General features: G+C 31.7%; 1 long non-coding RNA gene across 2 annotated transcripts in view; it reads left to right on the top strand.

Moving 5' to 3' along the window:
* Nucleotides 1–513: 513 nt before the first annotated feature.
* Nucleotides 514–16678, top strand: part of LOC142327589 (uncharacterized) — a 70517-nt gene continuing 54352 nt past the window's right edge. For both annotated transcript variants that reach the window (XR_012757028.1, XR_012757043.1), the window contains exon 1: nucleotides 514–752. This is a non-coding gene — a long non-coding RNA (uncharacterized LOC142327589). The remainder of the gene's footprint in view (nucleotides 753–16678) is intronic.

The following is a 16678-nucleotide window of genomic DNA, read 5'->3' as shown; positions in this document are numbered from 1 at the left end:
GCCGATACACTGCTGCTGCTGGCACCGACTTCTGATGCACAGGCCTTGACTAGAATCTTGTAGGCCCTGGCGCGACTGCCGCGAGGATCAGGACAATCATATTTACATCTCTTTTTTATTTACACATATACACATATGCAAATTGTTAATATATTAGAAATTGATGTTAATTTGATATGGCACCAGCCCTCTTTACAGCAGACAGGAGTACTATTTTCGGTTATTCTGCACCAACACTAGCGCTCCAAGACGATGGCGATCAAAAATGGAGGCTGTGTGGCCCGGCACTAGAGCTTCAAGTAGCACAGAAGACTCCGAGATTAAGTTTACGATGCCTCCACGTAACTTTGTAACGTATTAGTACGGCATTAGAACGTGTGACGGACTGGCTAGTGCGCATGCGCTAGTTCCAAAAAACCACGTTTGTTATTGCAGTGCATGACGGAAGGTTCAGATTTAACAACAGAACGTCTTAAGATTTTATTCAGTCGCATGCCTGAACTCAGACGGTTAACAATGCTGCCGCTGCCGGTACCGACTCCCGGTGCACGGGCAACAATGTGGCCATCGTCTGCGCAAGAGTCGCTTCCCAGTGTGTCGGTCATGACAACCACGGGTACATATACTCACGTTCAGTCGGTTAACCACGGTTTTTCGGTGCTGTAGTCGTTCCAACTTCCGGTGCATGAGTCTCGACTAGAACCTCACTGCCTTCTGTTGCAGCGGTCATAACGTTCAGAATAGTTCTCGAGGTATGTATTTATTTTATTTACACATATACACACACACACACACATACAATTGAAAAATTTAATATGTGTGTGTTTATAGTGTTTATTTGTTTTCATAATTTATTCGAATGATAAATATTATATATTAAACTTTTATGATTTTTAACAATTTATACAAAACAAATTTTCCCTAGACAGTCAGAAAGACAATGTAGCCGCGTAGACTAACGCGACCGATATACCGAGCGACCAAATTAAAAATCTATACTTAAATAATTTCTATTTATTTAATTGTCCAACTGACCTGTGACGTCACAGCTTTACAGATGACAAAAACAGTTAACAATACTGTATTACCAACCTTTGAAATATTCCAATAGTTAAATAATAATTAATACTTTACGTGTAAATAATAGTTAGGTTGGCAACTTCCTGTGTGAAAAGGAAACTTTCCACAGGGAAAAGGCGAATTTCCAAGTTGACAGTCTGCAATACTAGCGCTCGTTGTGGTCAACAGGGAATACTAGTAACTCAGTAACCGGCATTTCAGCAGTTGCTTAGTTAATTCCATGGAAGTAATTTTTATTTTAATGATACTATTAAAAAATAAAAAAATTCTGTGGTCGATAAAAGAATTTAAAAATATTAATGAAGCCTCCATAATACTACTTAGATCTTTTTTTATTTCCATCAAATTTCTACGTAGGAATTTCTGTCACAGGTACGACGCTGATTGAATAACTAGATTGTTTTGAAATAATTTTATTACTGAAAACTAAAATTGAATATGTGATCCAAAATTAAAAAATTCTACTTTGATATCAAACACCAGGAAATATTCGTACAAAAATCTGTCAGAAAAGTAAATCCGACTTGTAAGGAAACATGAAACATGAATTGGAGAACATACATCACTTTTCTACAAGCTTGTAGTTTGTTTCTTCTATGTAATATAATGTTAAAAATATTAAAATTATTTTTCTTTTCCATTGTAAATTTTCCTAATTAAGCATCTACTTTCATTCACAATCTTCAATACATCTATATTTTTACACTTTCTGTATATATTCAATCTTCAACAGCCTCATGTATGTCCATGCTTCAAATGCCACTTACCTATTCTATTTTCCTATTTGGTAGTGAACATGTTTTAAACCACACCAAAGTTTTAAGTGTAAATTAAAATTTTAAAAGACTGTTCCTTAAGGCATACTAGGTCTAATTATAAACTAGTTATAAGCTAATTATAAGCCAGTTATTTTTACACGGATTTGAATACTAGATCGTGGATACCGGTGTTCTTTGGTGGTTGGGTTTCAATTAACCACACATCTCAGGAATGGTCGAACTGAGAATGTACAAGACTACACTTCATTTACACTCATAAATATCATCCTCATTCATCCTCTGAAGAATTATCTAAACGGTAGTTACCGGAGGCTAAACAGGAAAAAGAAAGGTCTAATTATAAAGTAACTGTTTCTCTCTTAATATTTTCCTTTGCTATTCTTATTGTAGTTTTTATTTAATATTCATTTTTTTAATCTTATTTTTAAATTTGTAAGTTAGTATTTCTTCTGCTTTAATTCTTTCTTCTTCTTGTCTTCTATCATTATTTTTTTTTTTTAAATTGAAATAACTGACAGTAAGTTTCTTTCTCCTTCTTTCATAATTTCTTTTATATTTTAAATATGTCTTAAATCTATCTTTATTACTTGTATAATTTTATATTTTGCGAGTGCTGCTGCTACTTCATCCTCTTCTATTTAATCCTTAACTTCTATAAAGACATCATTTGGCATTGATTTAGATTTGTATAATTCATTCCTTCCACTTAGGTATACTTTTTTTATCTCTTTCTTTTTGACTTATGGTTTACAACGTATGCTTGAAATGCCTTTAGTAAATGTATTATTTCTCCTTTTATCCGAAGCAAATTTTTTAATTTTTATTGTGTTATTTCATGCAGACCTTTTAGTTCTAAATGATATGATATATACTCACTATTATATATGTTTGATATATATTTATGTATGTTTGAGAGTGTGTTCTCAAACACTCATTTACAAAGTATCATGCATGAAGTATTTGGCTAGTGAATGCTCAATCGCCAGCCATCTATGGTTTGCTTATTGCATTACTCTTCTTAATTCATCATTCTTTTTTCTTCATAGCCTCTTACCTTATTCGTCCAATCTCCTCTTTTAGTGTTCTGTCTTTCATTTTTCTGCCCTTCTACAGCCCTCTGTAATACAAGGCTTCCTTATTTTTTTTCCATTAATGAAATCATTTATTAATTCTACTCCTGTTTTCTACGCTCTTATAAAAAGAGAGTACTCTTAAAAAGAATAGTTTTTTATACTTTTATAAAAAAATAGTATGTTTTTTATACTTACTCATAACTTATTTAAACTTATGCCTTTTGTATTTCTGTCTTTCAATATTTGAGCTAACTTCTACCTTCTTACTTTTTTTCTAATGTAGTAATGTTTTTTCTTTCGTTACTTAATTTCAGTTCTTTTGAATATTTTCTTTATAAGTATTTTTTCTATTCTAAGATATAAATGATCCCTATTTAAGCAATTTTATAGCATTCCGTTTGCTTCTTTTTAAATCGCGTTCTTTAAAGTTTCTTTTGCTATTGTATATCCAAATTGAAAGGTAACTGTTTTCCAAATACAATTACTGTTTGTATTTGATAAATTCAAAATACTAATTCTTCTTTTATTATACTTAATTACTTCTTTCATTATATTAATTCTTCTTTTATTAATGACTAATTATGTCAAATTTTTTTTTTATTTTCATAATGTATAAAATTCATAAAATTTTTAAATGTAATATTATGACAGATATTATACCACTATAGCAATTAAAAAGGTTCTTTATTCTTGTCAAGTAAATTTTTGTGAAATAATAGCTATTTTGGAGAAAAAGTATACTCATTTTTTTCAACAAATTAATTAATAATATTACTTATTTTCATAATAATTATATAATTTTAAATAATAAGCAGTACTGCCCAACTCAGGTAAAGATTGATATGGCAGGATACATACTTAAGTTTATTGTTTAAAAATTAAAAACAAAATTAGATCTGTCACTGATAAAATTATCTTCGTTTATTGTATAAGACCAGAGAATATAGGCAAATTATTTGTTAATAACTATTAAGATGCGAGTATTTCCATGATATACGTTTTATAACTATGCGAGTTTAGATTACAATATAAATATCTACATGAGCGTTAGAAGCAAGAGAGAGTCTTCCTCAATCAAACTTTGGAATGAACAATCACAGTCGTAAAATAAATTTACTTTATAACTTGTTAGTATTTCGGTTGTCAATTTCAATTTTTCTGGATAGCGACATGATTCCTATTCGATTTGGGGACGTTATAAACTGTCTGACAATTACTAACAGAATCAAGTGGCCTAATGAATGGAAAAGACTGAATACTAGATTAAATGAAATTAAAATTACTCCATTTAAATGGAAGAGCGACGCGCAACTGAATCGAAGGGAATAAGTGGCGTTGACCAAACTCAGAATCGATCACACGCAAGTGACAAATTCATATTTGTTAACTGGAGAACAAAGACCAACGTGCAGTGTATGTGACAAACCACTTATTGTTAAACTGAAGTACGGATTAGTAACAATACCGCTGCTGATTTAGAAAATTGGAAATAATGAAAAATAGTTGCTTTCCGAAAAGCCAGCGGATTACTAATGTATTTACAGTAAACCTTCTACGATAATCAGTGTGTGTTATGTTTGACTTAGAATCTCCTGTGTGAAAGCCTTTACATGTCAACATAAGGGTCTCAAAATTACTTGGCTTTGTCAAAACTTTATGTGTATTTTCCTTTAATGTGTGTTTTAACGTTTTACGTTTTAACTTTATTTTGTTTTATATAACTGTCAAGGCACTTTAAACACTATACATGATATATGTGTGTCTTTTATTTATTATTGCATGTTAGCGTTTAATTTGTGTTTCATAAAAAAGAAGGACCATAAATACCCTTATTTCTGACGAAGCTACTGGTGATTTGATTCTCATTTTTAAAGAATGTAATGAGGCCTATGTCCTTGACTCCAATACCCATTTAATCTAGTTAAAATAAATAAGCATAATAATATAAAAAAATAACCATAAAATTATAAGGATTAAGGTGACGACTGTTATGTATATTTTTAATAATTTAAGATATATATTTATAAAATTATGCCGAAAATTAAATGGTTAGTTTTCAAAATACCTTTACCACAAACGCATTTTGAAGCAAATTGCTGTCGAATGCATTGAACCCAATAAATTATTTATAAACTATTATTGAAAATTATTATTTATAATAATATATTATAAATATTTTTGTATAAAAATAAGTAAAAAATTCCTCAAATTACTGCTTGTAATATACTAATATATTTTTTAATTAGAAAGTCCTTTTAAATTGACCAGAAACGATTGCTATGATTAATCATTTAGTTTAAGTTGCGTAAAGAAAAAACAGCTCACAAGACAAAGCAGTAAAGTAAAATTGCTGTACGAAGATTATACTTAATAAGATTAACAATACCAATAAGAGTGGACATTAGTTATAAAAATCATTTCTGTTAGTTCAACATATTTTTCTAAAAAGCTTCTCGAGTATTTAAATTAGAAAAATAATCAATTTAACCGAAAGGGGAAAGAGACTCCCTCACCAAAAAAATTCATTATTACGTATAAAAACCGTTTGAATTAATTCTCTGTGGTGATTTTCGTTTGAAATCATTAAATCTAAATGCCATTTATGATACAAAAATCATAAAAAACTTTATTGTTTCTTCTGGAATAGATAAAGGTAGGAGACTAGTCTGAATCTAAAAAAAAAGAATACTTTATAATATTTTATGGTATTTAATTTTTTTATTTCAATAATTTGATTTGTGTTAACAGTATCGTGAAAAGGACATTATAATTCTACTTTTTTCCATATCTAAAATTAGATCACCAGAAAGTAAACCAGAGTTAGTAAAAGAAAAAATTATAATTCTATAACAAGTAGATTTTTAAATTGAAATAACTATATAAGCGTAATCTAGGAAAATTTTTTATGTTAGGATAAACATTAAATCAAATTGCGGTGAATGAATTTATAAGTTTCATTAAAATTCATTTAGCCTGTCTGACTGACTACCTTGCCATATTGTGTTTTGGTAGTTTCTATGAATGTGCAGCTTTTTTGATTTGGGGTCTATAGGCAACTGCACTCTTGTTCGGTTAACGAATGTTATCTGTAGCATAATACTTTCATGGACCACTAAGCTAGTAAGCATTTTTTGTTATTGTTAATATTATTTAAGCATTTGCAGTTTTTGAGTTACAATCAAAAACCTTATCGAGGATCCGTTGCTTTAAAATATAATTTGTTGAACCTGATTCTAATTACCAACTTCCTGCACAGGCACCACTAACCCCATCTTTACTACTCTGACACACATCTGTTTTGTATTTAATCATCGATCAAATAACGACAGTATACGTGATAAACTAGCAGAAACACAATCACAAATCGATGTATTAGGGTAACCCAATATTGGAATCCAACTAAAATAATGGAATTCTACATTAATTACGACAGTTAACAGCTAACACTGACGTTAATATCTCATTAACGGTTTGCCTAATTTTGAAAACAAAAAAAGATTAAGACCATATTCTGAATCTCATTCATGGAAAACATACAACATATATTACAAAAATGTCAGTTCTGCATTATTGAAAATTTGTTAAAGAAATAACTTTGTCAATAACTCAAAATATCACTAAAAAATTTTGGCTTTCAGCAAAGTTTACATAGCATGATGAATTTCTAATAAAAATCTGCTTCTCTTGCTACTAAAAAAAATTATGAAGAAAAAAGGGTTTTCATTCAATAGTTGGTTTTTAGTTGAAATCATCCAGTTATTATTAATAAATGATTGAATTTTAGGTATGTTTTAAATTTTATTTTTGGAAATGATGCTATATATTATTTAAAGAAAGGGAATCATTTAGTAAGTTAAGATATAAGTAGCTCAAAACTAACGTTATAAAACAAGACACGCTCTTTATTTGGGTAACACTAATCTCCCCATTCCAAATTTATCAAGAAAAAACTTACGTTCAATAAAAAATTTAGAAAACCAAGTAATACAATAATAAATTAATTATTCAGATTAAACAATTGTTATCGACGTTAAGAGCAAACATTTATACTTATAAATACATATATAAAAAAATGTTTAATTATGGTTTTATAATTTAGAAAAAATCTAGCTTAATAAATCTTTTAGTTACGCTACTTTCGAATATTTCCCGTTAATTCTAGGTCTGTTTGAGGATTACGATATCGTTATAAGAAATATTTCATTAATGAGAATTGAGGAATGATGTTAGCTGATAGAATTTTTATATTACAACATTAACATAAATTTTTTTTTTTTGTCTTCAGTCATTTGACTGGTTTGATGCAGCTCTCCAAGATTCCCTATCTAGTGCTAGTCGTTTCATTTCAGTATACCCTCTACATCCTACATCCCTAACAGTTTGTTTTACATATTCCAAACGTGGCCTGCCTACACAATTTTTCCCTTCTACCTGTCCTTCCAATATTAAAGCAAATATTCCAGGATGCCTTAGTATGTGGCCTATAATTCTGTCTCTTCTTTTAACTATATTTTTCCAAATGCTTCTTTCTTCATCTATTTGCCGCAATACCTCTTCATTTGTCACTTTATCCACCCATCTGATTTTTAACATTCCCCTATAGCACCGCATTTTATATCGCTCCTGCTTCGTCCATCTTAATTCTAATTCCCAAATAACAAAATTCTTCTACCTCCATAATCTTTTCTCCTCCTATTTTCACATTCAGCGGTCCGTCTTTGTTATTTCTACTACATTTCATTACTTTTGTTTTGTTCTTGTTTATTTTCATGCGATAGTTTTTGCGTATGACTTCATCTATACCGTTCATTGTTTCTTCTAAATCCTTTTTACGCTCGACTAGAATTACTATATCATCAGCAAATCGTAGCATCTTTATCTTTTCACCTTGTACTGTTACTCCGAATCTAAATTGTTCTTTAACATCGTTAACTGCTAGTTCCATGTAAAGATTAAAAAGTAACGGAGATAGGGAACATCCTTGTCGGACTCCCTTTCTTATTACGGCTTCTTTCTTATGTTCTTCAATTGTTACTGTTTCTGTTTGGTTCCTGTACATGTTAGCAATTGTTCTTCTATCTCAGCTGAAAGCAATGGAAAACTACAGCTGTTTTTTTTCCAAGAAAATGTGGCTCTCTGCATTTTCAAAAGCAATAACATTTAATACGATGAAAAAATTTCTAAAGATCAAGAAATTTATTCTTTGCATTAAACCAATTTGAACTCTGATTTCACTTTGAAATAAGATTAACGTTATTTAATTTAAAAATTAACTAATTTTGTATGAAACAAATATTTGGTTCCTACTTCTGGTACATTGAATTGAAATTAACAATTGTAATTGGTTACGAAACCAGGTTTTAAGATAGTCAAGGAAAATCAAATTAAAAGATTTAAAGCAGCAAAACCGTAAAGAGTTAATATAAATGTGCAGTTATGAATTACACTAAAGTGTTAATGAAAATCGTGTGAAACATTTTTCACAAACCAAATTTTTAATTTACTACCATACTGTATGTTTAAAATGTACAGCTGGAAATCTATTTTATTGAAGTTAAATGAATTATTATTGTCTCTTTGACTGCGATGTTAATAAAAATTATTGTGTTTGAAAATTAAACTGTGAATTTTATCGACGTGTTTGATATTTGTTACTTAATTCAATTATATTTTATCTGCCAGAAAACGCTTTATTTTAGTGTACTAATTGATAAAAAAACAGTAATTATTTTAACTTCTCTTTCTTTTATGTCATTGAATAAAGGACGTAAGTTTATGGAAGACTGATGAACAACAAGCTTTACACCCGAGTGGTCTGTTGGGTCAACGTATTCCCTCAATGGTCCCTTATCTAGCTTACAACCCCCGTCACCTCTTTCCCTTTCCCTTGAACTGTGAGAGCTCCCTACAGGTGTATTGACTAACATGTGACCCAGTTAGATATCTGTACTCTCTCTACAATAGACTCACTTATCTCAAAACTCAACTGCGTTTGCAAGTTGATTTAGAGTGAATAATATTCGCATTTTTATTTCCTCCATAATATTTTTAAAAAACAATTATTTTGAAACAGATTCTTTTATCAGACGGGTAATGATTGTTAGAAATATATAACTTTACCAAACTTTAAATTAAAAAAAGGTTTAATTGACACAAACAAATTTTGAGAATTCACCGAATTTTTTTGAGTCGTTTGGTAGTAATAAAATGATTATAATCCTTAAATCAATTATTATAAAATGTACTTGTAAATATCAAAAATTAATTTAAATGTCAGGAAAAGATTTTTGAAATTGTTTGTTTGGAGTGTCGCTTTATATGGAAGTGAAACTTGGACGATCGGAGTATCTGAGAAGAAAAGATTAGAAGCTTTTGAAATGTGGTGCTATAGGAGAATGTTAAAAATCAGATGGGTGGATAAAGTGACAAATGAAGAGGTATTGCGGCAAATAGATGAAAAAAGAGACATTTGGAAAAATATAGTGAAAAGAAGAGACAGACTTATAGGCCACATACTAAGGCATCCTGGAATACTCGCTTTAATATTGGAAGGACAGGTAGAAGGGAAAAATTGTGTAGGCAGGCCACGTTTGGAATATGTAAAACAAATTGTTAGGGATGTAGGATGTAGAGGGTATACTGAAATGAAACGACTAGCACTAGATAGGGAATCTTGGAGAGCTGCATCAAACCAGTCAAATGACTGAAGACAAAAAAAAAAAAAATTGTAAATAATCTTGACTAAGTTTTACCAGACCAGATATTGGAGAAAACTATGTTATATTTCATGATTTATACGAAAACTGGTTAGTAATTAATTCATGTTAGTGATTTCTAAAATAATTATTAAAAATTTTATTAAAGTAGAAAGAATTTTATTATAATTTTATAATGAATATATGGAAATATATTCATTATTTACAATTGAAATATGCATAAAAAAAACAAACAAAATTCATAAGATAACTAGGTATAATGTAGTTGTTTGAGATAGATTTCCGATGCAAAAATTGGGTAACACAATTTTACATTACCTAAATAAAATATAATAAGATTTCGTTCCCTTGAGAATTATCAGTTATTATTCACAAATAAAATTTTCCATGGTTATGGAACAAACAAAAATTGTAGCTAATCAACAAAAAAAGAGAAACTGCAATCAAAAAATTGTAAGGTAGGTTTGCATAAATAAATGTTCTTGTCTAAATATTGTCGATCTCCTACGTACAGTCTAAATGCTTTACCTCCGTCATTATTGTACATTATAAATATTCGTAATTTCACTTACTAGATTAAAATAACATTCCCTATTGGTAAATTAAAACCATCGTAATTTACGCAATATCATAAATTATTTTACCTCTACAACATTATTGACAAAATTTCTAGTACTTATCTATAACGTATGATTAATCTTCGGCTGTTGGTCCTATTTCCCAGAAAAATTAATTCGGTTAAAATAATATAAATAGAAATATAAGTTTGATTGATACATTTTAAATTGTCAGAAAAAATGCTGCCGTTTTAGAATATATTCATAAAACATCTTAGATCAATAAAATTCTTTATTTCTAAACCTAGGATTATTAAAGGAGGTTAACCACGGCATTTCTGTTACATGTTATCTCTCCAAAGATAAAAGGCTAAATTATGAATCATGCTAATATAATAAAAAATTATTTAAAAATGTAAAATATATTTTATTACTCAACAGCGAAAAATCTTGTACCAATGCAGTTTTATTAATATGAAGATTTAATTATGTAACTGGGACTCGCTCTGACTGCTGTGAACGGATGGACCTGCAAGGCAATGAGAAGCTTAAGGCTTCTTCTTTGTCGTGCATATCAGATTCAGATGGTGATTCACTGGTTGGGACACAGGTTACAGAAGATGCGTCGCAGGTTCCACTTCGGCCCATAGTGAAGAGGAGACGGGGGACAGGTAGCCCAATTGCTATGTGTTGGACGGTTCTCGAAGACTGCAATGATCGGCTACTTGATATCGTAGATTATCTGTTATCTATCTGCACGAAGGACTGTTTTTCTACTTCGATGGTCCGTAGTCTGGCGATGGCGTTGAAGAACGGGACTCGAAGGCTTGTTGAGTCTGGGAAGGAGTGTGACTCTGTCGCTGAGGTCAAGGATGTTGTGACCGGTTAGATCCAGATTGAAGGGCCCTACTCTGATTTTGATCCAGGTGATGGTTTTGCATCCGGAGCTGGCCAAAAGATGACCATCGTCATATATAAGGATAAAGTGGAAACAGTGTAGGCTTCTGGCGATTTCACGTTAGTGATTTCTAAAAAAATTAATAAAATTTTTATTAAAGTAGAAAGAATTTGATTATAATTACTAGCGGACCCGACAGACGTTGTCCTGACGTGCCATAGTTCTGTAATAAATGCACAACACATAAATATAAGTAACTTATTTAAGTTAAAATTGAGAAAGCTGACGAAAATTTAAACGTCGTAAAACAACTTTATTTAAAAACAAAGTAGCAATCGGATTTCGGTGGAAAATGGGCCGATATAGAGTTTAGCATAGATTCAAAACAGTCTCTTTATTAATTTTAATAATGGTTATTTATATTTATTTATTTTATAAATATAATTTAACCAAACTTAACCTACGCTCGCTTCGCTCGCTAACCTTGACTAATTAACAGGAGTGTTTTGATTATTTAAATAACAAATAATTGCAATAATTACTGAATTTATTAAATAAATAACCAAAAAATTATCAAGGTTAGCGAGCGTAGGTTAAGTTTGGCTAAATTATATTTATAAAATAAATAAATATAAATAACCATTTATTAAAATTAATAAAGAGACTGTTCATTTTCCATCGAAATCCGATTGACTACTTTGTTTTTAAATAAAGCTGTAGCTGTGGTGGCGTTAATACGTAACTGCCTAAATTTTCATCCACGTTACTTCTAATTTTCACTTAAGATCATTAAGTACCTCCTGCATTTTTTTTTTAATTTAATAATTTTGAAGTTTCATAACCATGCGATAGCTTAATTAATCAATTAATAAAAAATTAAAGCACTATAAAAAAATCAACGTTGTTAAATTTTAGTAGAAATTTTTATCATTTTTCTCATTCTTTATTTTAACATCTATTTTACCAAATTTTAGATAATTGTAAAGTAAAAACAACTTTAGAAAATTTTTTATAAAATTAATCAGCTACAAAAATTATAACTTCAATTTTTTAAATATACTTTAAACTATAATCATTATACGTAAATTATATTTTAATTTTGTAAATGTTATAATTTATTTTACAAACTGACATTTTTATATTCAAAGAGCCGTTCAATACTTCATAAGTTGCATAGAATCAAATGAGAACTGACAATTTAAATTTGTATGTTAAGTTGATTGTTATTGAATGCACGTGTATACATCATTAAAATTCATGAAAAATCATGTAAAATACTCACGTCAATACTGCATCTTACAAATTTTCACAATGTATATTTTTTAATTACAATTTAAAAGGTTATTTAAATAAATAATATTCTCAATAAGCGCGCAATTCTAGCAGACTCGGCAATGCTTAGCTATTGCTAGATTTGAGTATACATACAGATTAAATGAACACAATTGAAAGTTTCATAAAACCTTAAAAACAATGAATATTAGGAACTTCAAAAAATTTTAACTTTCACTTTATAAAAGTCAGAAGGTAAATAAATCCAAATGGAAAAACAACAGCACTACCTATCGGATTTAATTCACACCACTCTCTAATCACAGTATTCGGTGGAAAATAATTTTTTTAACGAAAAGGGTTGTGGCTGCAAAATCATTACAATTAATACTCAACATTTAGAAACTTACAAAACATTACGGAACTTCATAAAATTTAACCTTTCACTTTATAAAAGTCAGAATGTAAATAAATCCAATTATCAGAACAGCACTACCTATCGGATTTAATTCAAACTACTCTCTAAACACAGTAGACTGTTAAAAATACGAATTTTAATGTAATAACAACATTAAGCTACGACGCAAGTAACTGATATGCGAACAAGCAAAAAAATAAAAAAATTTCCTAGAATCCGATCGCACCACCAACTACTGGTTCTGACTGATATGCAAAAAATTAAAAAAACATTCTAAAACGCGATCGCAGCGCTGCCTGCCGGATTTAATTGTGAATCTTAACCATCGCAAGATCGACAACACATAAATAAATAAATTAATTAAAAAAAACATTTTCTATCGAATCAAATTGTGAATCTAAACTATTCTCGAATCAACTTAATCACACACAAAATTTCATCAAAATCAGTCCAGCCGTTTAGGCGGAGTTCAGTGACATACACACGCACAGTATAAATATATATATAAAGACATAATGAATATATGGAAATATATTCATTATTTACAATTGAAATATGCATAAAAAAAAATTCATACACAAACAAATATAAATAAATTCCTAAACAAACAAAATTCATAAGATAAGTAGGTATAATGTAGTTGTTTGAGGTAGATTTCCGATGCAAAAATTGCGTAACACAATTTTACATTAAAGAAAGGAAGGTGTCGACCTCTATTGGTCTGCGGAGTTATTTCCTAAAATGACTGTCTCCCGCGGTCTACCCGATGGTAATGTTGGACGTACCCATGTATTCTTACTGTCGAAGGGACATTACGCTGGAGATCTGTGTTGTCAGACTCTCTGAGAGCTTGTCCAAGGGATCAGCTGACGTTTGATCTGGCTGGCCAGATCCCCAGTAGCAACACTGTTTTCCGTGACGAGAGGACGGCAGATATTTTTACCCAGAGGACGAGGATGCCGAATATTTGTCATCAATGAAAATTATGGCGACTTGATCAAGTAATTGATCAAGTCCACTTGATCAAGTTAGTCCAGTTGATCAAGTTGGATCAATTCCACTTGATCCGTGGAATAAACCTGTTCCAAGCCGCAGAGAGGGATAAATTTTTGTTCTCTGCTACGGACGATCAATTTGGAGATATTACTCGCAACGTATTGGAATACTTCATTCGGCGGATCAGAAAGACAGGGGAAGGTTTTCAGCTACTCCTTGTTGATGGTAGACCTAAGAGATAGGCGTCACGGGGACCGGATTCGTCGGTAGTGACTGTAAGAAAAGCCGGCGTGTCTTATACGGAATTATTAAAGAAAGTTAGATGGAGTAGGTATCGATCTCGCCGGGTTGGTCTAGTGATGAACGCGTCTTCCCAAATCAGCTGATTTGGAAGTCGAGAGTTCCAGCGTTCAAGTCCTAGTAAAGCCAGTTATTTTACACGGAATTGAATACTAGATCGTGGATACCGGTGTTCTTTGGTGGTTGGGTTTCAATTAACCACACATCTCAGAAATGGTCGAACTGAGACTAGAAGACTACACTTCATTTACACACATACATATCATCCTCATTCATCCTCTGAAGTATTATCTGAACGGTAGTTAGCAGAGGCTAAACAGGAAAAGAAAAGTTATCGATCTTGCAGGCGGTATGCTCTCAGTTAAACGTGGCAGGTCTGCCGTTGGAGTTACGTGTAGAGGATTCACTAGCGGCAAGGGAAGATGTGAAGAAGTGGCTAGGCTCCGCCGTGACAGATGCGTTGGTTGAGAATAGGCCATACCGTGGTAGATTAGTCGCCTACCACATGAAAAACATGGATGTTGATGCCATGGCATCCGAGGTTACCTCGGCAGTTAAGAAGAGGCCTGCCGTATGAAGACACTATCTATCGACTTCCTGCACAGTACAGAGGATTTACTAACACCAACGAAAACCTGTTCCAGCCTGAAAAAACTGGCAGATCACCCTTGTCTACATACGGGTACTGCAGAAGGATAATATCGAGGCTCCGTTGTTAAGCCGTCCGACCGTACAGGATCCCTGGGCATTAACGGGATCTTGTTAATGCCCAGGGATGGTTAGGTTCGTACAGGACCCTTGATGGTTAGGTTCGGTTGACCGAAACTAACCATCAAGAGAGTTGAAATACATCTCAACTGATCTCAAGTAACAACCACACTCTTTGCTATTTACTTTGCTATTTGCTATTACTATGACTTTTGTGCAACCTTTTACAGTTCACGCAAGATGGAGCCTCTTTCTTTTGCAGACATTCATCTCGCTTGTGGCTCTCCTCGTCACAATGCTCGCAGACCGACACATACTTACAGAACTTGCCGCTGTGGCCAAATCTACAACATTTGAAGCAACGTTGCACGTCAAGGTACTGATTCAAATGAAAAGCGCTTTTAACTCCGAAGGATTTAACAGAAGGAGACACAGCACGATAGCGTAATCATAGGAATAATAAGTAGGATACCTAAAACTGTGTGACCACGTTACATTCTGTATTCTAATACTTTTGACTTTCCGAAGGAGTTTCTCAGCTTAAAATTCACCGGCCAATCAGCTCAAAAAGAGAAAAAAAATGAAAACATCAGTTATTGTGTCAGATATTATGTAGAAAGCAATCGCACTATTGTCTAATATGGAATGCTTCTGCAGTGGAACAACGACAGATGCGAGGCCCCTCTAGAATAATTGATTTTATTATTAACCGAACATAGATCTATTGTGTATGTCTACAGGAAATGCATATAAGATCAGAGTCATTTCAATCAAATGTTACTATATATATATACATAGGAAGGTTAATCTCTTTATCCGAGAGGCATAGCAGGAATAATGGATTTTTTCTGCATACCATCCTGCAAACTTATTCCTGTAAATAGTGTTTTACAAGTTATTTCTATCAAACTTCTTTAAGATTTATTTACCCAACTCAAACTGGTGTGTTTATGAAATGGAGAAAATGATTTGGTGGTTACCGTCTCTACATCTAAGCATCTAATTGTTGAATATTTCTACGCCCACAATATTTTTTGGGGTGCCAGGTGCATCGACCTTCGGGGGCTAAGTATTGCAGAACGCGTTCTGTGAACAGACCTAATCATATTAAATGATGGACCAGACATATTTTTTTACAGCACTGTACAATTAAAATATATGCCATTGGCTTATCTCTCGCATTCTTTCGTTAGTGTCACTATCAACTGGAACTTTCTTCCAGATCTAACTGGCAATAATCATTTGCCGATAATTTTATCTACTGTCATTCAACGAAACTCGTATAGAATTCATCGTTGTTGATAAATATACCATAGCGACTGGATGCGTTTTTCCCAGCATCGTTTATTACTTAAGCTACGACAATTAAAGGTTGAGTTGTTGTTAATATTAGTTTTAATTAACGCAAGATAGATTATTCTAACGTTGTCCTGCTTCCTTTCAAAACTGCTACTGTCATGGTAGAATGGTGAAATATGATACCCTTTTTGTTAATTTATGTGTAGAAAGAAACTTACTTCTGAGTCTATATTATTTAATAGTTCAGTCAAAGAAGGATTATGGAGGAGGTGTTTGCTCATAGGAACTGAAAAGCGTCCTAAAATAAGGCTATCCACAACAATATTGTATTGCTAGTCCCCAACGGTATCGTTTATGTTATTGGAGCCGGTTTTAAAAGTTCGTTCTGAATGTTTACGTATTAAGTTTGAATTTCTGTTTTGAAACTTTCAATTCAGTCTTCATCTCGTATATTATATAGTCGAGTGAAACCTTGAAAACCACAAACCCTGTGAAAACGTCAGCGATCATCCTCTGAAAGAATTGAGAATTCTTTGTTTCAAAAGAAATTAAAAGAAAACGTTTGAATATTGATAAATTTCA

The sequence above is a fragment of the Lycorma delicatula genome, chromosome 1 (genome assembly GCF_047948215.1).
Source record: "Lycorma delicatula isolate Av1 chromosome 1, ASM4794821v1, whole genome shotgun sequence".
Taxonomy (NCBI): Eukaryota; Metazoa; Arthropoda; class Insecta; order Hemiptera; family Fulgoridae; genus Lycorma; species Lycorma delicatula.
The sequence above is the reverse complement of the archived record's forward strand: the minus strand, read 5'-3'. Positions and strand labels throughout refer to the sequence as shown.